Raw genomic sequence first — 21,307 nt, 5'->3', positions numbered from 1 at the left:
TTTCTTATATCAGCTTGTCTCTTGGGCTGCTTGTTAAGTAATTTGCTAAGCACATCTCTGTTTCCCCTGATGGGCTGCTGAGTCTGAAGAAAAGATGTGGCAAGATCTATCTGGCTCCTTGTGACTTACAGCACATGCACCCAACCAGGACATTCTAATAACATGAATTACTGACTGTCCTTGAAGTGAGGCATTTGGAGCAGGACACACTGGGATGCAGGGAGGAGAGGTTTGGGGAGGGTGAAAAAATTCTTATTTTCCTGCACACCGGCTGTAGGTTAGCGCAGTGCTACAAATACTGAAAGTGCACGTGTCTGCAAAGGTCCCGCCACAAATTGAACGTGAAGGTAACTATATGTAGTCAAGCATAGATTTACTATTCTTAACACCACAAATACATACCTTAAAGATATTTATGTTGTCAATGCACATATATGTGGAGTTCAGTACAGCACATCTATATTTAACTATATATATACTTATCTTCGTGATATGTTTGAAGTTGCTATTTTGGTTACAATATTCTGGCAGTATACCCAAGCAAGAGCAACATATCTCTGTAGAAGTGGCAGCGGGCCTAGCCTTGGCTTGGATGGAGTGACTGGTGCTAGGACACAGTATTGAAATCCAAAATGGCTTCTAAATTCTAAAATGGCTCAAGAAAATTCTGTGGATGTTGCCTGTTTCCACCCAAAAGACCGTAGTGCACACCCTTATCACATCAAGACTTGACTAAGGCAACATTCTCTATCTAGGGTCAAACAAAACCGAGGTCAGTAGACTGCAGCTAATCCAGAATTAGGCTGCCAGGTTGCTTTGCAGGATTCCAAAGACCTCCAGCATTTCGGGATATCTACGTGACCTACATTGGCTCAGGGTGGAGAACCGTATCAAGTTCAAAGCCCTGAGCTATCTGTTTAGGATAAAAGCAGGTACAGCTCCTCAATATCTCCAAGCCCTAGTACATCCTTACGTGGCTTCCCGCCATTTAAGATCTGAAACCTTGGGCAACTTTTGTGTGCCCAAGGTTAAACTCTCCAGAATGGGAGGGAGATCATTCTCCTATCCGGGCCCCTCCATCTGGAATACTCTTCCCACCTTGATCCATAAAGAAACTAATTACAACGTTTTCGCAAAAACCGTAAAACCTGGTTGTTTGATCAGTAATGTCAACTGAAGGACCCGCTTGATGCCTATGTCCGTCCTGGCGCCGGCAAACCCTTTTTGGGTAGCTGAGTGCCTTACAAACTCAATAAATAAATACAATAAATAAAGCTAAACTCGACACCAACAAACTGGGGATCCAGCACATATGGTGACATCTTCATGTGTTTCTCAGGAAGCAGTGGCTCCTCAGAACATTTCACATCACTTCTATGACTTAGATGGTATATTTGAATGAGATGGGTTCAGATTAGATCCATCTAGCCACAGGTGCAATGAGATGCCCTTGTCTTGGAGAAATGTATCCGGGAGAACCTCAGAGATGGCTTCAACCAGAATCACAACAGTTAAACCTGGCAGTGATGACTTTGATTGGCCTAATGTTGAAACCTTTATGCGGAAGAAAAGAGTTTGGGCCCACTCCGCACCTCAAACAAGAACAGAGTGCTTTCCAACCCGAAGGTTCAGTGCATCATTTCATCCAAGGACTGCCAGAAGAGGTTCCGTCATTGGAAGAGAAGGTCTATAGTGATCTCCGTTTGGATTACTTCCAATCGCGCCTAGACTACTGTAACAGCCTCCTGGCAGGGGTTAATAAATCAACCCTGAAGAGGCTACAGGTTGTGCAGCACGCAGCAGCCAGATTGGTTTTAAAACTTTCCCGTAGGGCTTCAGCCTCAGCAGCGCTGACATTTCTTCACTGGCTCCCGCTACACAAGAGAATTTTATCCAAACTTCTTCACCACCTTCAGAGCTATCTGCCGACTGGGGCCATTATAATCTTTCCACAAGAGTCACACCATACACTACAACGAGGACACTCAGATCTTCGTTTGCAAACCTACTCAAACCGCCTGGTTTTAAACTTAAAACGCGGGGATGGAAAACTGCAACCGTGTTAGGTGCAAAGGCCTGGAATCTTATGCCAAATAAATTGAGATCAATAGAACCTGAATTACAGTTTAGGAAGGCCCTAAAGACCAGGATTTATGGAACATCAGACAAACTCTGTCAAGCCCTCATCTAGGTCTCCATTGCTAAGTTTATTATCTGTACAACGCCAGGAGGCTCCTTTCGGAGTGACAGTTTGCGCTTTATAAATATTACATTTCATTTAATTTTCTGACTACGCCACTCTTCAACTTGAAACCATCAAACCCTCTACCCAAAAGGAAACAGACCCTCACTCTGTGCCATCTGAGTAAGCTCAGTCTTTGCCTAAGTGAATAACCATGGAAAATGTTCGAAACTCTCTGAACAAAGGTCGGGATATGCCATTGGTCCTGCTCAGATGGAAAGTTTCAGCCGATCCTAGTATTTACCCAATCAGCATCCCCCCTTTAGTCACAAGACTTCTCTCTGTTTGCTGGAGTTGTATTTAGACAGAATATCGAAAACACAAAGATTGTGGCACAAAATATTGCATAAAAAATATTAAGGACAAAAATATTATCAAGAAAAGTTTCTATAGGTAAGTAAAGTTTTACTAAATGTAACTCCACATATATGTACCTTGATGATATTTATATCTTCATGGTATGTAGATGTGGAGTTGAGAGAGAAAATCTATACTTAAATATTTTAGTCCTCGATTTTTTGACACAATATTCTGTCCACACGATATTTTTGATTTCGATATTCTGTCAGTGTTTCGCTGGAGACAGGGAAGAGAGACCCAGCCTTTTCACCAATATTGGATCCACCATAATTGCCTGTGGAAATTCAGAATCAGCTCTCTTCAACTGGGGGGACAATCTTGCCATACACTTGATAATACCCATCTTGCCTAAACCCTTCCAATATTGGAGGAATATGGCTTGCTGTTGTGAATGGTATGGTACCAGAACATTATAACAAAACTATTGATTACAGGACTAATATGTCCTTGATATCTATGACAAAAATATTGCCCCTTTGGAGGTATTAATATCTAAATTCTATAGATCACTTTTTTTGTAAATATTATTTAGGACGTTATATCGTCATCTGCCAATAATTTTGCCAATGATATCCTGACATGCACTGGTCCAATATTGCATAGAAAAATTGACTGCCACAAAATCATTAAGACAAGTGCATATAGTAAGTTCAGGCTTACTATTCTTAAGTGCTCAGCTACATACCTCAGTTATATATATCATCTAGGTACATAAATGCGGTATAAATAGTATATCTTTGTGCACCTATGTACATTTACATGTGCAATATTGTTGTAGCTGATTTTGGGGCTATGATATGGTAGAATGATATAGAAACATGATATTCTGGTACAATACAACTTGAGGTTCTCCACCACGGTGTAACACTCTGTTCTACATTGCTGCATTCTACAACGCTGCATTATACACCGCTGAATTCTATGCCTCTGCACTCCACACCAGTGCACTCTATGCAAGTATATTCTGCAACACTCTACGTGGATGCACTCCACTCCAGTCCACTCTACGCGACTCCACTCTATGCCACTCCAGTACACGACAATCTATGCCACTCCACTCTACGATATTCTATTCTACTCTTCGCCATTCCACTCTACCACACTCTACACCACTCTCCTCTATGCCACTAACTTTTAGCCATGCTCAACAGCAGCCACGCTGGTGTTTAACATGGCTAAAAACATTTCCAAAGCCAATAGCTCTTATATAGGCATTGCCAATGCTTATTTTTCTTTACCATGTGTGGCGAGACATGCCTCACTTTCGCCCCACTGAGTTTCGTCCTTTTGATATTTTTCTGTAGGGGGTGCTGCCCCCGGCCCTCCAATGTATTGCTATAAATCGTTTGCGAGTAGAAGGGCTATATGGATAAATCGGTTGCTTTCTTGCGTCTGGGTCTTGTAAATTGTCCAACAAGGCATGCTTCTGGTAAATGTACACCTTCACTGTTTAATAGCCTTTCCCGCATACCTTGCTATCTGTTTACTGGTCTTTCCATCCACATATCGAAGGATAAGGACATTTATAAAGCACATTGATTCGGGCACAGCCTGCAGTTGCTGGTCATCAGGAATGTATCTGTAGCAGGGAGGATGGCTTAGGGCCTGATCTAAATGTTAGCGGAACTGGACCCCCCGTTGCTTTTTCGGTGGTTGTCCCATCCGCCGGCTTGGTTGCACACCTGTTGTATTTAGATGTTGGTGGGTTGTTGGAGGAAAGACGGTCACAGTCCAGCCGCCTTCGCCAGGATCCTTTTACTGCGTCGATAGAATCAGAGTAAGAAGCGGCTTTCGGAGGGAGTGCCAGCAAGATTCCCTCCTACCTGATTACAATGTGCCTCGAGGCAACTGCGGCGGGGAAACCTCCAAGCTTGGGTTGACAGAAACGATGAAAAAGAGGTAATAAAGTACTTCTTTTCGGGTTTCCACTTCCGTTTCCATCTAGAATGCCATAGTCTAGGTCCTTCCTGCACTGCTGCCACTTCATCATGACCCTCAGCCACCCTGTTTTCACCGGAATCTAAAGGTGTGCTTCTGTGTGACTTGTCTCACTGTAAATCGTGTGGTAACATTAGCTATCTCCTTGTGTGTTTTTGCAGAGCTCTTACAATAATTTTGTTATGTGTACTGTATAAGTGTACATCTTACCACTTATTGTGGTAAATGTACCACTTATGTTTATAAAATGCACATCTTAGCACTTATCGTGGTAAAATGTATTGACACATAAAAAAATATTTTTGTAGTGGTAGTGGTAGTGGTTGTGGGTGTTGTGCCTGTGGTGTAAATGCAATAGTGTGTTTATGTTGTTGTTGTTGCGCAATGCTAAATGTACATTGCCTCCATTTACATTATGACACATTCAGAACATATGTATGTGTATTGAGATAATGATGAGTAGTACTTACCTGCCTCCACACCACCATTGCCTCACTACATAAGGCCTTTGCCGCCAGCACACCACCAGCGTATCAGGAACATCTAAATCATCTCTGTGAAAACTCACCAGCCTGACGGCGACGGAGTACTACGTGCCAGCTGAGAAGACCACCACAGAGGCGGGAACCTGTCTATTGCTGCAACATCTAAATACAGCATGGGTCCGCCATCAGCTCAATGGAGTACTTGGGACCGCGGCCACGGCAGGATGATAGTAATCCCACCAAGATACAAATCAATCCCTAAGGCTTGAAAGTGTTAGGCTGGCCCTTGTAGAAATTTTAAGAGAGGTAGAATTCTCTAGTTAAGTCTCCAGTGTTCGATCCTCGTAACCCCAAAAGAACCCCCCAAACTCCTTCTGTATTTAAAAGTCCTGGCTAACTGCTAGAACTCTATGTACCTATATCTTCATCCATTCACCTGTACAGCCATTTATATCATCTTGTCATCCACCCATCTGACATTCTGCCCATCTTTTCACTAACCCATTGCACCCATCTGCTCATTAACATGGTGAAGGAAGCTGGCGCTGTATATACTATAGCAAAAGAGGTATAGTGTGCAGAGTCCAGAGAGTCCCCAATGGTATGGCAGAGGTATTAGTAGATAGAACCTTACTCTCAATTTAGTGGTGACTGGGCTGAACAGTTAGGTTTATCAGAGGGTAGTGTTTAGCATTTGTCGTACAAACTCAGGCAAGAAATTATGTCACACACTCCAAGACTGAATCCAGACCAACTGTTTGTATAAAAAGTTGCTACTTTGTTGCTTTTATTACTAGAACCAAGAATCACTTAGTGCAGGTAAGTTATACAGTTTGTCACTGGCAAGATTTTTCAGGATTGCAGTATGATGTTGTAAATGCAATAAATACTTTACAGTGTTAAGAAAGATTTCTGTACATGTCAATCAAATACAGTGTTAGACCTGTGGTAGAGACTGAATTGTAAGATTTCCAGAAGAAAAATGGTCAACGATTCCTCATAGTTGTTGTTCAAGAGCATCCACTCTACCGCCTCGATACCCTCTCCGTGGGGGAATTGATGTATACAATGCTGAAACATCTATGGTTCCTAGCCAAATTTCAGTGTCCGGTGATATTACAATTTGTTGTGGTTTATTGAGACAGTCTGTGGTATCCTGTACGTAAGTCACCCATTTCTGCACCAACGGTTGAAGATGATGGTCCAAAAATCTTCCTATGGGCTCGTGCAGAGATCCGCACCCTGCCACTATTGGTCGAAACGATGGATCATCAGGATTCTTATGCATTTTGGGTAGCATATATAAGTGTGGCACCATGTTCATCCACATAATCTCTTGCAAGTCGCACGTCATATAACTCCACCGGTATTTTAGTATCACATCCATTTTTTCACGTGTCTTATTGAAAACAGCACATATTGAAAAGCACTAAAAATAGGGTATTTGATCATGGCACTTCTGTTACTAATTTATGTATTGTTAAGCTGGGGAACCAAACGCAATAATTGTATTGATACATTAAGTACTTGTAACATTTGTTTCATTGTATGGAAATCAATCTTTGAATTGACTATATTTTGAACATTTGTAAAGCAACATAATTGCATGTATATTCTTGCAGTTCCCTTGATGAAGGTGGCATCACCGAAATGCATTGGTAGATATTGTTGACTCCACTGAAGCATTGAACCATGAAAAGTTTTCCAAATATAAAAGAACTGTATATGAGGACGCGTTGATTTCTTGTAGTGTTTCATATTTTCTACGCTGTTTCCAGCATTTAATGCATATGTTTCTTTTGCTTAAAATCTGTTTTCTAAAAAAAAAAAGCAGTACACTGAAACAAGAGTGTATATCTGCAGTTTAGTTCATTTTCGTGTTTGATTATAATAAGGTTCACATTTTTGATAACACAGATACGTTTTTGATATACATTCCAGCACCCTAAGGGGCTAGTGAATAGTGCACCTTGGTATTTAAGCAGATTCTGTTTGCACCTTCGTTTGTTATAGTCACCTGACAGGGGTTGGTCAGGGATTTTCCAGGGTCGCACCAATTGTTTAAAAAACTGATTAAAAACATTTCTCTAAAAACAAAGCTACTGCCTTTTTGAATCAAGAAAAAATAACAAATAGGTGTGCAGGTTAGCGATTCTTTGATTTTGTAGCAATGATAAAGATATGCCATGCAATGTTATGCTACACTTCGATGTATTCCTATAGGGGAAAACAAGGTTAGAGACTTACAGATAGTACTCGGTTTTGTAGTTCAGTCTCAAGCTGGTAGCACTTACACCGGGCAGGGGTCACGTAGGTAACGAGAGTGCACCCTCACGGCACAGGGGCAGCTGGGTGCAGAGGTCAAAGGAGAGGTTGGGGCCCAATGTAGGGCTATGGAGACGGGGGTACTGAGAAGAGCACCAATCACAGGTAGGTACCTGCAGTTTCTGGGTCAGAGTCCAGGGATCAAAGGTAGGCGCAAACGGAGCCACAAGTAGAAGTAGGCACCAAATGTGCTCCTCTACTGGCACTCCGGCAGCAGGGTGCAGGGTGCTATTTAGGGGTCAGGCTCCCAATGCAAACTAAAGGAGGACATTGGTTGGGAGGAAACACTGCAGGCTTGGACCAGGAGGCTGGACAAGGACAACCAGTGGATGGACAGGTAAATTGGATAGCGGAGGGACACCTGGGCACCATAGGCTGTGCTCCCTAATGTCGGGCCGGAGGATGCATGGGTGCCTTTTAGTGTCTGGTTTCCGTAGCTGAGTCCGGTCCCGGTCAGGGGGACCCTTCAAACAGAAGCTGCAGGTATCGAGGAGGAGTCTTGGAGAGATCAGGCACCGGTGCCTACGAGGTCAGGATCACCGGGGAGACTTCTAAGGGTAAGTGGTTCACTCGAACTCGGGCTGTGGGCATCAGGTGCATTGTCACGGATCTACACAGATCCAGAGACTGGGATTGCTTTCTTTGCTGAACATATCCGGTGTCCACTGGAGACAGGAGTCTTTGTCGAAGACAGCACAGGTCCTTTGGGTTTCTTGAAGTTGCTAGCTGTGGGCCACTCCAGTTTCTGGAGGCAGGGTTGCTGGAGGAAGAAACAAGCCAGTAGGGCTGCGGCCAAGTCAGTCGTCGTCTTCTTCTCTGCTGCTGCACAGCTCTTTGGTCTTTCTTCTTCCGAGGTGGTTGTATCTGAAGAGGCAAGGTTCTGGAGTGCACCTAAATCCTAGATTTAGTGGTGTTACAGGGGTTTGCAGGTCGGGATCAATGGGTTTCTTCCTGAGGATGTCTAAACACCCTGGTATGCCACCTTCCAGTGGTAGAGGGACATAGGCCTCTTCCTGATTGGGTGAGTCCCCCTCATCTTAAAGATGGAGGGAACTGAGATGTGTGCTTCACTTTGCCTTCCCCACCTGAGGGTGGGGTTGGCAAAGGTGGGCACACCTCTTTTCCTGGTCAGGTTTTCCTGCTGGTTCTTGCGCACACATGGGGGTCAGAACCAGCGGGAGCCAGTTGCTGATAGTAGCAAAAGGCTGGGGGGTAGCTAACAAAGGCTGTAGGCCTTTGTATCTTCATCTTCATGGACCCTGCCCATCCTGGGGGAGGAGGTATTACACCTCTGCCCAGGATTCGCTTTGTTCCAGGACCCAGAGAGCGGAGGACTCTATACCCAAGGGTCCAGAAACCGTCTGGTGGTGGCAGATAGCTGGGAGCCAATCGGGAACCACATCAGAGTGGTTCGTTTTTCCTGGGTCATCTCTAAGATGCCCTCTGAGTGCATTTTTCATTTAATCCAATACTGGCATCAGTATGGGTTTCACTGGTAATTTGGTCCCCCACTTCCTAGACTTTACTAAAGCCATCATGGAGCAGTGGAGTACATGTTGACAAACTCCCAGCCGATGTACTCAAAATGGCTCCCCCACACTTACAATGTCAGTGAATGGCACAGACTTTGTTATAGCATATTATTGATACAGTTATGCCCTGTGGTATGGTGCACCCTGCATTTAGGGTTGTAAGGCTTGCTAGAGGGGTGGCTAACCCATGCCACAGACAGTGTTGGTGGGCATGGCACACAGTGTGCCATATCGACTCCTGTTTGGTCTGCACCAAAACACGCAGCCTGCAATGGCAGTGTGTGGATGTTAAGGTGAGGGGACTCTGAGCATGGCACAATATGTGCTGCATCCCTCAGAAGCCCTCTCCAGTCACAAGGGGAACCTTTTAGAAGTGACTTGCATGTGGCCCAGAGGTGTGCCAAATGTAAAAACAAAGGTACAGTTTTTGGAAAGAACACACATGATGGGGCCTGGTTAGCAAGATCCCAGCACACGCCCAGTCATGTTGGGATCAGGTATCTGACAAAATGTTAGGGGGTAACCATGCAAAAAGAGGCTTTCTTTTTGTTTATCCGTCTGTATGATTGTCTGTCCAGCCATCCATCTTCCATCCACCTGTCCTTCATTTATCCATTAACTTAGCATCCCATCTGCTTGCCCTCTGCAACTCCTTGCATCAGTCCGTCTGTCCATTTGTCCCTCCATTCATCCATCTATCCATCCATCCAACTCTCTAATACTAGTCCTGCCCACGGCCTCATTGAGGCTGGGACCGGATCAGTTACTCCTCCCTAAGTATCCAGAGTCTGCTTGTGTCATGGTGGCGTGCTTTGGGAGTTCACTGCATTCCTACAGCGACAATGATGCCCAGGAATGCATTCTAAAATCTAACAGGCTCTGATGGGTATCAATGTGCTTCAAGAATTAGCATGAGAAAGTTCTGATTCTAACAATTTCTCCCAGACCTTTCCCTGGGAATCAGGATTAACTGGCTTAGCTGGGCTGAATGTTGCATAGCATGCATCTCTCTGACATAATCAGTGCTCGAGAGAGAGCTTACCAATGTCCCACGCTCCTTGCAACTGATTGGGTGTTGAGTATTTTCACTCTTCCACCAAGAGATGTAACAAGCATTGGCAAAGCCCTTGATCTCGCCTTTGAAACGTATTGGCTTTGCCAATTGCTAATATCCACGTTGCACACCATCTCTGATGCTTTGCAGGCAGTGCTTAATTTGTAAAACAATAAGTGACAGGGCTCTCGTCAGGAGTCCACTGAAGCTTGCATTAACCATTGCCGCAATATCACACACAGTTACTTCACTCGAAATCAGGTACGTATTGTTATGCTATGTTGTCAGCAGTAGCCTAGCACATTGCTGCCGTTTGTGGGGCCTCACAGCACTTTTGACCATCCAGAGGGTGCCTTTCCATGGAGTCGTGTTGCCAAGTTATAGCTGTGTCTGGTCTGTGTATCAATGAACCTATTCTATGTAGTGTTTCTATGGTTAAGGCAGTGATACTCAAAGCACGGCCCAGGGGCCGCATGCGGCCCTCCTGACCTTTACAAGCAGCCCCCTTTGTCAACAGCAGCTGTTGACTTGACTGAGCACTAACCAGTTCAATGTACTAAACAGGCAGGCATTGATTTACAGAATAATTTAAGTTAAAGAAAGGAAGTAACTAAGGTGTCCTGCACTGCTTAACTTTAGAAGCACCTTCACCTTAAAAGAAATCTTACAGCAAAAGTGAAAAAGTATGATAGAGTCTGTTCAAAATAAAAACATGTATAACATTAACATGAAGAACCGTTTCACCATAGTACATCATACCAATTGATTGAAAAGCATTTATTTAAAGTGATAGTTTTCAAACAAGAATTTAGAAACATTCAGTTCAGTTTAGTTCAACTTTATTCGGATACGAAAGTACCCATAAAAGCACCAAAAAAAACACAAATTCATCACAATGATTAATACAAAAGATTAAAATTACATATACATATAACCAAAGTGCCTTGTGCAAAAAATAACCATCATGTTAATATATACAGTTATTAAACAATTCGAGATTATGACATACAAGATCAGGGGTCCATCACAGATCTTCTCGCCCTTATAGCAGTTTTAAGGAAAGTGCCAGTGCGGAAAATCAATTCAACATCATCTAAATCTAGTATTGATCGGTACGCTGCCTCAAGAGTAATTGGTCTTCTCTTGTTAAAATATGGATAAAAAAACAGTTTGGAGTATTTAATATAATATTTACCGAAAAATATAAAGTGCATGATAGTTTGATCACTCCTCCCGTCACAAGAACACAAGTTTAAGTTCAAATTTGGGCTATACTCAAGTGGAAAACAAAGTGCAAATCGAATTGAGCCAGCTCTTAGTCGAAACAGAATGCTCATTTACCCAACGGCTAATCGATAGAGTCAAATACGTGTGAAGCGGATAACAGTACTGTTCAATAGCCATATAGTTACGCACAGTTGATTTCGTAGACTCCACCACCTCCCGCTCGTTATTATATAGGGAGTACAAAGTATTCTGCAGTTCCTTTTTTGGGACTGATGCTGCTAATATGGGATCCAGGAAGACATTTTCTCTGTTCACACTGCGTTAGCTTCTCAACACACCGCTTAGCCATGGGATTTCTAAGCCTTTATCACAGTGTAAGCAATCCTTGATAATCAGCTGTGTCAAAGATGCCGCCTCGTTCTTCCACACTCATACCCACATAAGTGCCAGTCGTGCCCGAATAAAATCAGTTATAAAATTAATGTTAAGCTCCTTGTGACATATATATTGTGGGCAGAAATTGGGGTGCTCAGTAATTTTCTGCAAAACCTATTTTCTTCCTGCTGGATTACTGAGCAGTTGACCGTTCCCCAAATCTCGGCACCATATGTGGCCACCGGGGTGCACTGAAGTTTATATATTTTCTGTATTGCTGAAAGAGCTCCCATAGTTTTAGGACGAGATAGACTGTTGGACTTTGGCCCTTAGGGCAGGTTCACCCCTAGACTTTTTGCTTTTAAATGGTGACCTGACAATGGTGATTTTTGGGGTTCTGCGCACTTTCACTGTGTCCCAGTGGAAAGTGCGTGCGCACTTTGAGTGCATGTGCTGAGATAGGCCTGCCCGCCCATAGGAATGCATGGGGAATGTATGTGTCCCTGGTAGTTCCTGATGCGTGGGGTGTACAGGCTCGAGTTTGGTATGTGTGAACTCGTGGGAATGAATGCTGCGCAACGGTATGTGCGGCTTGTATGTGTCTAGTGGGGAAGTGTCATTCCTAGACATGGCTGTACGTGTGCAGTGAGGGTGCTGGAGTGTGATTGGCTGGAGCTGGCTGGCATGCCAGGCTCCAGGGAGTCTGGATGGGTCTGCCCGGTGGTGAGTGGGAGATTAGCATGCTGATGGGTGGGGAGGAGTGTACCTGTGTCCTGAATGAGGCTGGGTTTTCCCCTGACAATGCTGGCTCCGCCCCCCTGTGGTGCGTCTAATGACCCAAGCCCTGCCAGTGAATAGAGAGGGTGGTTGAAGTAAACAGAGTACTCAAGAACCAGCTGCGACTGGTTCCGCCCCACCCTGCACCTACAGACAAAGGAATATGGTGTATAAAAATGGGGCTGTGTCCCCACAGAAGTTGTTCTCTTCCAGGATCCTGTCTGAGGGGGCTGCTGCTGTCGCTGGGCCAGAGGACCGCCACTTGGAGTGTCTCCCTGCCTGGAGACCCAGTGTGCTGGCTCTGGGCCCAGCCTTGCCCCCCTGCCTGCCTAGAAGGACTGTGCTGGGCTTGTTGGCCCCTAGCGCTTGGGAGCGCTTTGGATTGCCTTTTGGCGCTTGAGAGCGCTCTGGGTGCTTTTGCCGGTGCCCACCCGGCATCTTTTGCCTGCGTGCTGTGTGGCTGGCCGAGCGAGTGCCCACCTCGCTTCATATTTTAACTGGAAGCCGGTGCCCACCCGGCATTGCCCCGTTTTATTGAATTATTTACGAGCCGGTGCCCACCCGGCATTTCGTGCTTATCCCCCGCCTACGAGTGCCTGGAACGGGCCGCCGCGCTGCCCGCGACGACCCGGAAGTGGTTGGCCGGCCGGCCAATCAGGGAGCAGGCCGACCGGAAGTCCCGCCCCGCAGCCGGCGTCCCTCCCCCGGGGCTCCCGAGGACGAGGGAGAGCCCCGGAGCACAGCGAGGAGCCGAAAACCGAAAGAGAAGTGTGGGGAGAGTCCCGAGGAGCGGGAAGCTCTCCTCCGACTGCCGCCGCCCAGGAGAAAGGACCGGAGTCCCCCACGAACTGCCCGGTAAGTGAAGGAGGGCTGGTGGGGGCTCCGTGACTGTGCAAGACTCTGGGGGCAGTTCCTATTTGTTCGCCGAGCGGCCCCAGTTGGCAGAGGGCCGCTCCAACCCTTCAGGCGGCATCTTCTTTTCGAGCCAGAGGCTCAGGGGGCAGAAGTGTGCTCGAGTGCCCCAGAGGGGGGACTCCAACGGCGGGCCCCCTTGTAGTAGAGCCCTGAGAGGGCTCCGTGGGCCTATTTGTTAAAAGAGCCCGGAGAGGCTCATGGGGCAGTGCTAATCCCCGAGTCCCCAGGAGGGGGGACTCCAACAAAGCGCCACAGCTGTCTAGAGCCCTGAGAGGCTCAGGGGGCCAATTTATTTCTTGAGAGCCCAGCGAGGCTCCCACATTGGCCCCATTGTTGATTTTGAGCCCTGGAAGGCTCAAACCTTGTTGCACCAGTTGCCCAGCACTTTGTTGGCAACTGCTATGTTTAGGCCCCTGGACACTGGGACACAGGGCGTCCTAGCCCCAACGAGGCCAGTTGGCCTAGGGACAGTCACAGGTGGTGACTAATGTGAGTTTGGCGCTATTGTGTTTTCTGCACCTCTGAATGTGTTTTCACGCGTCATGTGCCTCGTTTTTACACCTCTGAATGTATTGTTGATGCATCATGTGTTTTCCTTCTTTACACCTCTGAATGAATGTTATGCATTGCATCATGTGTTATGTTCTTACACCCCTACAGGTATTGTGATACTTAGGTGGTTGTTTTCTCCCTAGTACAGGTGGTGCTAGTGAGGTCCTGGTTACCAGTGATTACTGGTTGTGTGCTATTTTTGTGCTAAAGTAAATTTATATTCTAAGTGCTAATTTCTGAAAGTGTTACTTCTGATTCCTGACAGTGGTCCAGGTGGCCCTGTCTTGTACATATCCCCTGTAAATTCTGCCCGTGCCTCTGGCACATTGTAAAGTGTGTGTTTTATCTAATGTGTTTTGGTGTAATAGAAAGGCTATTTTTATATAACCTTGTGTGGAGTTTCCTTTGTGGTGGGTCCTGGATGTTGTTGCTGGGGTGCGTGCGCAAATACTTAACTTACATCGCCTCCAAGTTTAGCCTTGCTGCTCGCGCCACGTTACCTAGAGGGTGAGCAGGGGTTATCTTGGCGTGTAACTCCCTTGCCCTGACCTTGGGAATGGTGGTCTCTGACTGACTTTGGCGAAAGCCCTGGCCAGCCAGGGATCCCATTTCCAACATTGGCGGCAAGCGGTGAGGATAAGGATTTGTGTTTGCGTTGTACCACAGTAGCGGCTGGCCGCACTTCAAAGCTCTACATTTTTAGATAACCACATTTGGGGATTATTGTTTTTGGTGAAATTCCATTGTTTCTTCTCCTGAAGAGTGTCATTTTATAATTGTGTCCTGTACATTTGTCCCCCGCCCTGCTTCCAGAGTTCGGTACCTGTGTCACTTGTGGTCAGGTTGAGGAATCAGGGGTGGTAGAAACTGCCTTACCAGTCCGAGGGGAGGGCTGTGTGTGGATGAATGGTGTGTGGCACTAGGCAAGTGAGTGTGAGTTCTCTGGGGTAGAGAGCTTGCGGTATACCTTGTGAATTGTGTACTCCTGTGTTAGCTCAGACCCCTAGGTTCCCTGTGTAATCTTGTCTCTAGAACGTCCTGCCAAGATGGAGCTTGTCTTTGATCTCAGTGATCTAGTTTGGTACAATACGCAGGAGTTGGAAGGGTTCTGTAGAGAGAGAGACATAGGGGTGGATGGGTCAGATACTAAGTACGAACTTAGGAACTACCTGGTCCAATGGTGTAAGGTACAAAGGGATCTTGAGCGCAGTGAGGAAAGGGCCCGGGCTTCACACCAGGAGGGTGGTGGGTCTGTGGGGAACCCTGAAGATTCAGAAGAGGATGAAGAAGATGACAGCACCTGGACGCCAGTAGAGAGTAGAGACCCCATAGATAGGGAGTCCCTTGCTGGGTCCAGCGTAGGAGGCAGCGCCTCATCCCTTTCCCTGTCCCCAGAGGAGCTGGAAGATAGGAGGAGAGAAAGGGAGCACCAGCTGGCTTTAGAAAAGCTCAGGTTGGAGCATGCCCAGGCTATGGCACAGCTGGGCGTTAGAAAGCAACAGCTAGAGACCGAGAGGGTCTTAGCGCAGGAAAGGATAGAGGAGGCTGCGAGGGCCTCCACCAGAGGCAAAGTAGCTCTGGAGGGTAGACTATCGCCTGCGCGCAGTTTTAATTTTCTGGACTCCCCAGGGAGGGCTGAGTCCAGTGGTGGCAGCTATTTAGACTTCAGTGCAGGAAGTCCCCTACCCAGTGCCCAACGTATGGTCCCTTGTTCCCAAGAGGAGGAGTTAAGGTTGAAGTTCAGGGGCAGTAGGAAACTGCCTCACCAGAGTTGGTTTTTTTTTATGGATGACTGTTCTGATGCAATGTGGGATTGGCTGGAGGCTAGCTCAGATGATGAGAGAGACGGAGTACTGAATATGTTTCTCAAAGAGCAGTTGCTCAGTGTTGTTTGTCCAGAGTTGCGCCAGCACCTGTTGAAGTCTGAATCCCTTAGTCCTTGGGCGCTTGCTGAGGAAGCAGAGAGCTGGGAAAGTGCTAGAGGTTCTCCAGAGTGATTGGTGAGTGACTCCAAAAGTAGTGGTTCAGGTATCTTCCAGCCCAGCGTGGTGGAAGAGGCTCAGTGTAGCCCACCTAGGTCCCAGGATAGCGAGGAGGGTGTAGGGGCTCACTGCCTGGCTCAGTGGAGCAGGAGTGAGGGGGAGACCGAGGTTCCCCAGACGCCCGAAGCCCTGCCTCAGGACTTGGATGGTTTCTGTAGGGAACACCAGGTTGGGGACCTAGGCTGTCCTGTTAGTCCATTTGAGGGAGATCTCCCAGTGAGTAGAGGACCTGGAGCGTCTGTAACCAGAGCTCCTGTGGTTCTAGAGTCTGGCAGTACCGCTCCGGTAGGGAGGGTACAGGAGTCCAGCGTGAGGAGTGATTGGGGGATGAGTTTCCCAGTGGATGCACCAGTGGACCAGGGACTAGCCAGTTGGGCTAGATCTTCTTGGGGGGACCCGGGTGGCGCCATTTCTGGTCTGGGGGATCGTCACGCACTGTCAGGTGGACAGGGGACGGGAGATCTGTGCCAGACAGACAGTCACGCAACATATGTGTCATTTGTTAGCCTCAGGGGGATTGTGTGTGAATCCCCAGAAGTCCTGGAGTGCCAGGCAATTGTTCCACCGAAGGTTGTAGACCAGAGGTTGGAAGGCCAGGTTCAGGATCAGCCTGACCTGAAGGGTAGGACGACTGTAACCAGTGTCCTGACCGGTTCTTCTTCCAGAGGAACTTCTCCAGTTGGGAGAGGGCAGACCTCTGGAAGGGGGTGCAGAGGGTGGGAGAGCCCACCTCTGACCCCGGTGCAACTTGAGGGGTGAAACCCTGGGTTGGAGTGGCTTTGTAAGGGTACCTCTCGCAGGAGGAGGAGGAACCCTAGAAGAAGAGGTAGGGGGAGGACAGCCTTCCCTGAGACTCCTGGCCCACCTGAGGTTGTAGGCCCTAGGCTGGGGAACCAGTGGCAGTCTAGTCCTGTCTTGCAGACAGGAAGAGTGGAGAATGGCTCTTATGTGCCAGGGGTTACTACCCCCCGCTCTGTGAATTGGCAAGGACCAGTGGCACCTGGGTGGCCCAGGGCCTGGTCCTGGCCGCAGACAACTTGGGAGTACCAGTGGGGTAGCCCAGTTGGTCCAGACAGTGTGTTTAGAAGGAAACCCATGGGTTCACCGTGGCGTAGAACAGGAGGGTGTCCCTGCAGTTGAGGGCCCGCGTCCGTGTTCTATCGCCCCAAGCAGGGAAGTCCATCATGGTGGTGATTGTTCTACCCTGCGTTTTGGCTGGAAGGGGGTTGTGTTGGACTTTGGCCCTTAGGGCAGGTTCACCCCTAGACTTTTTGCTTTTAAATGGTGACCTGACAATGGTGATTTTTGGGGTTCTGCGCACTTTCACTGTGTCCCAGTGGAAAGTGCGTGCGCACTTTGAGTGCATGTGTTGAGCTAGGCCTGCCCGCCCATAGGAATGCATGGGGAATGTATGTGTCCCTGGTAGTTCCTGATGCGTGGGGTGTACAGGCTTGAGTTTGGTATGTGTGAACTCGTGGGAATGAATGCTGCGCAACGGTATGTGCGGCTTGTATGTGTCTAGTGGGGAAGTGTCATTCCTAGACATGGCTGTACGTGTGCAGTGAGGGTGCTGGAGTGTGATTGGCTGGAGCTGGCTGGCATGCCAGGCTCCAGGGAGTCTGGATGGGTCTGCCCGGTGGTGAGTGGGAGATTAGCATGCTGATGGCTGGGGAGGAGTGTACCTGTGTCCTGAATGAGGCTGGGTATTCCCCTGACAATGCTGGCTCCGCCCCCCTGTGGTGCGTCTAATGACCCAAGCCCTGCCAGTGAATAGAGAGGGTGGTTGAAGTAAACAGAGTACTCAAGAACCAGCTGCGACTGGTTCCGCCCCACCCTGCAACTACAGACAAAGGAATATGGTGTATAAAAATGGGGCTGTGTCCCCACAGAAGTTGTTCTCTTCCAGGATCCTGTCTGAGGGGGCTGCTGCTGTCGCTGGGCCAGAGGACCGCCACTTGGAGTGTCTCCCTGCCTGGAGACCCAGTGTGCTGGCTCTGGGCCCAGCCTTGCCCCCCTGCCTGCCTAGAAGGACTTTGCTGGGCTTGTTGGCCCCTAGCGCTTGGGAGCGCGTTGGATTGCCTTTTGGCGCTTGAGAGCGCTCTGGGTGCTTTTGCCGGTGCCCTCCCGGCATCTTTTGCCTGCGTGCTGTGTGGCTGGCCGAGCGAGTGCCCACCTCGCTTCATATTTTAACTGGAAGCCGGTGCCCACCCGGCATTGCCCCGGTTTATTGAATTATTTACGAGCCGGTGCCCACCCGGCATTTCGTGCTTATCCCCCGCCGACGAGTGCCTGGAACGGGCCGCCGCGCTGCCCGCGACGACCCGGAAGTGGTTGGCCGGCCGGCCAATCAGGGAGCAGGCCGACCGGAAGTCCCGCCCCGCAGCCGGCGTCCCTCCCCCAGGGCTCCCGAGGACGAGGGAGAGCCCCGGAGCACAGCGAGGAGCCGAAAACCGAAAGAGAAGTGTGGGGAGAGTCCCGAGGAGCGGGGAGCTCTCCTCCGACTGCCGCCGCCCAGGAGAAAGGACCGGAGTCCCCCACGAACCGCCCGGTAAGTGAAGGAGGGCTGGTGGGGGTTCCGTGACTGTGCAAGACTCTGGGGGCAGTTCCTATTTGTTCGCCGAGCGGCCCCAGTTGGCAGAGGGCCGCTCCAACGCTTCAGGCGGCATCTTCTTTTCGAGCCAGAGGCTCAGGGGGCAGAAGTGTGCTCGAGTGCCCCAGAGGGGGGACTCCAACGGCGGGCCCCCTTGTAGTAGAGCCCTGAGAGGGCTCCGTGGGCCTATTTGTTAAAAGAGCCCGGAGAGGCTCAAGAGGCAGTGCTAATCCCCGAGTCCCCAGGAGGGGGGACTCCAACAAAGCGCCACAGCTGTGTAGAGCCCTGAGAGGCTCAGGGGGCCAATTTATTTCTTGAGAGCCCAGCGAGGCTCCCACATTGGCCCCATTGTTGTTTTTGAGCCCTGGAAGGCTCAAACCTTGTTGCACCAGTTGCCCAGCACTTTGTGGGCAACTGCTACGTTTAGGCCCCTGGACACTGGGACACAGGGCGTCCTAGCCCCAACGAGGCCAGTTGGCCTAGGGACAGTCACAGGTGGTGACTAATGTGAGTTTGGCGCTATTGTGTTTTCTGCACCTCTGAATGTGTTTTCACGCGTCATGTGCCTCGTTTTTACACCTCTGAATGTATTGTTGATGCATCATGTGTTTTCCTTCTTTACACCTCTGAATGAATGTTATGCATTGCATCATGTGTTATGTTCTTACACCCCTACAGGTATTGTGATACTTAGGTGGTTGTTTTCTCCCTAGTACAGGTGGTGCTAGTGAGGTCCTGGTTACCAGTGATTACTGGTTGTGTGCTATTTTTGTGCTAAAGTAAATTTATATTCTAAGTGCTAATTTCTGAAAGTGTTACTTCTGATTCCTGACAGTGGTCCAGGTGGCCCTGTCTTGTACATATCCCCTGTAAATTCTGCCCGTGCCTCTGGCACATTGTAAAGTGTGTGTTTTATCTAATGTGTTTTGGTGTAATACAAAGGCTATTTTTATATAACCTTGTGTGGAGTTTCCTTTGTGGTGGGTCCTGGATGTTGTTGCTGGGGTGCGTGCGCAAATACTTAACTTACATCACCTCCAAGTTTAGCCTTGCTGCTCGCGCCACGTTACCTAGAGGGTGAGCAGGGGTTATCTTGGCGTGTAACTGCCTTGCCCTGACTTGGGAGTGGTGGTCTCTGACTGACTTTGGCGAAAGCCCTGGCCAGCCAGGGATCCCGTTTCCAACATAGACTTAAAATTGAGTTGGTGGCCTTTGAGAACTTGCTACTGGCATGAGCTAGATGCTCACTCCAGGAGCCGTTCGCAGCAAAGGCCAATTCCAAAATAATCGAAATAACTTACCGAAGTAATTTTTTGGCCATCTATCGTGATCGAGCCTATTTGGCGCTTCCCCGGGCCACTACTCATCAGAAAGGATTTCTTAAAGTTTACCCGCAGGTCTAACTTTTTCATATAGTTGTTAAAATTTAGGACAAGAAGACGCAGTGAGTTTGGGGTGCGGCCTATAAGAACCGCATCGTCTGCGTAAAGAAGCACAGGGATGGGCTCTTCATTAATGTATGGGACATCTTGTGTAGCCGTTTTCAGAGAAGTGTTGAGCACATAAATATATATAATAAAGAGCAGGGGGTCCAACACACAACGTTGTCTGACCCCCCTGCCAATATCAATTGGCCCTGAAACCTCTCCTCCCGTCCCAATCCTTTCTTGGGCCTTGAGGTCTCTATGTAAATATGCTAAGAAATTTACCAGTGTTTCATCCAACCCACCCGCCAAAAGGATTGCCCACAGCTTTGTCCTATTCACTAGATCAAAAGCTCTGGACAAATCCATAACAGTCATGTAGATGGGGACCTCCTTGCAATAGTATATTTACCAACTATTAAGTTTAGGTTGAGGCATTGTTCCGTTGTACCGACCTTTCCCTAAAACCCAACTGACACAGGTCCAAGATAGCATTTGTTTCTGTCCAATCCACAATTTTATTATACAGGACTCTTCCTAGGATTTTAAGGGTATTATCTATTAGGAAGATGGGTCGATAATTACACGGAAGAGACCTATCTCCCTTCTTGAAGATCGGAACTATTATACTTCTTGTCCAAGTGTCAGGTATTTTCGCCAAAGTTAGATTATTAAAAATATTCAAGAGCAGCGGGGCCCAGAAGTCCGGGTTCCACTTAATTAAATCAATAGGGAGCCCGTCTGGGCCCGGCGCTTTATTACCTAAGCTCTGGTTAATGGCTTCCACGACTTCTGAGATGCTAATTTCTATGGGTACCGGGCTACCTGGATTAAAAGTTGACTCACATGGGGATGGAGGGGAATAAATAGCTGAAAAATGATCAACCCATACATCGCTAGCGATGTTACAGCTGATCGGCGTCGAGGACTGGCCCATAGAACGGACCTCCCTGACTTAGAAACATTCATTCAACCCCCCCTCCCAACCCATCCACCCTCAGAACAATGCCAATAGTGAACTAAGAGGCAAGGCAGTTGTTATGTGCACTCTTTGGGTGGGCTGGGTTTCTGTTATACATGAACAACATTATAGTTCCTAAATCAAATGCAGGACAAGGTGTTGTACAGCACACAGCCTAAAGTCATGTATTTCAAGGTCTTCTTATGAAGAAAAATGAGGGTAAGTGAAATAAAACTATTGCCTATGATCACACAATTTGGTTAGTTGGAGAAGCTGGGATTCATTCCAAGTTTTTGGTTTCACATTGTGTAATTCAGAAACAAGCTACATGCTCTTTGCTCCCTCTAACACCCAATTCACCTTCCTGCCAACCCACTCCCAACCAGTGCTTAATTTGAGCAGGTGCTTTCAGGTGCTCAGCACCGGCATTTCTTTCACAGGGCCAGGGCTACAATTTCTGACCCTGCAGGTGGTGTTCTCAATATTAATTGTTCAAATAAAAAATAAA

This window comes from Lissotriton helveticus, chromosome 7 (assembly GCF_964261635.1).
Source record: "Lissotriton helveticus chromosome 7, aLisHel1.1, whole genome shotgun sequence".
In the NCBI taxonomy this organism is placed as follows: domain Eukaryota; kingdom Metazoa; phylum Chordata; class Amphibia; order Caudata; family Salamandridae; genus Lissotriton; species Lissotriton helveticus.
The sequence above is the reverse complement of the archived record's forward strand: the minus strand, read 5'-3'. Positions refer to the sequence as shown.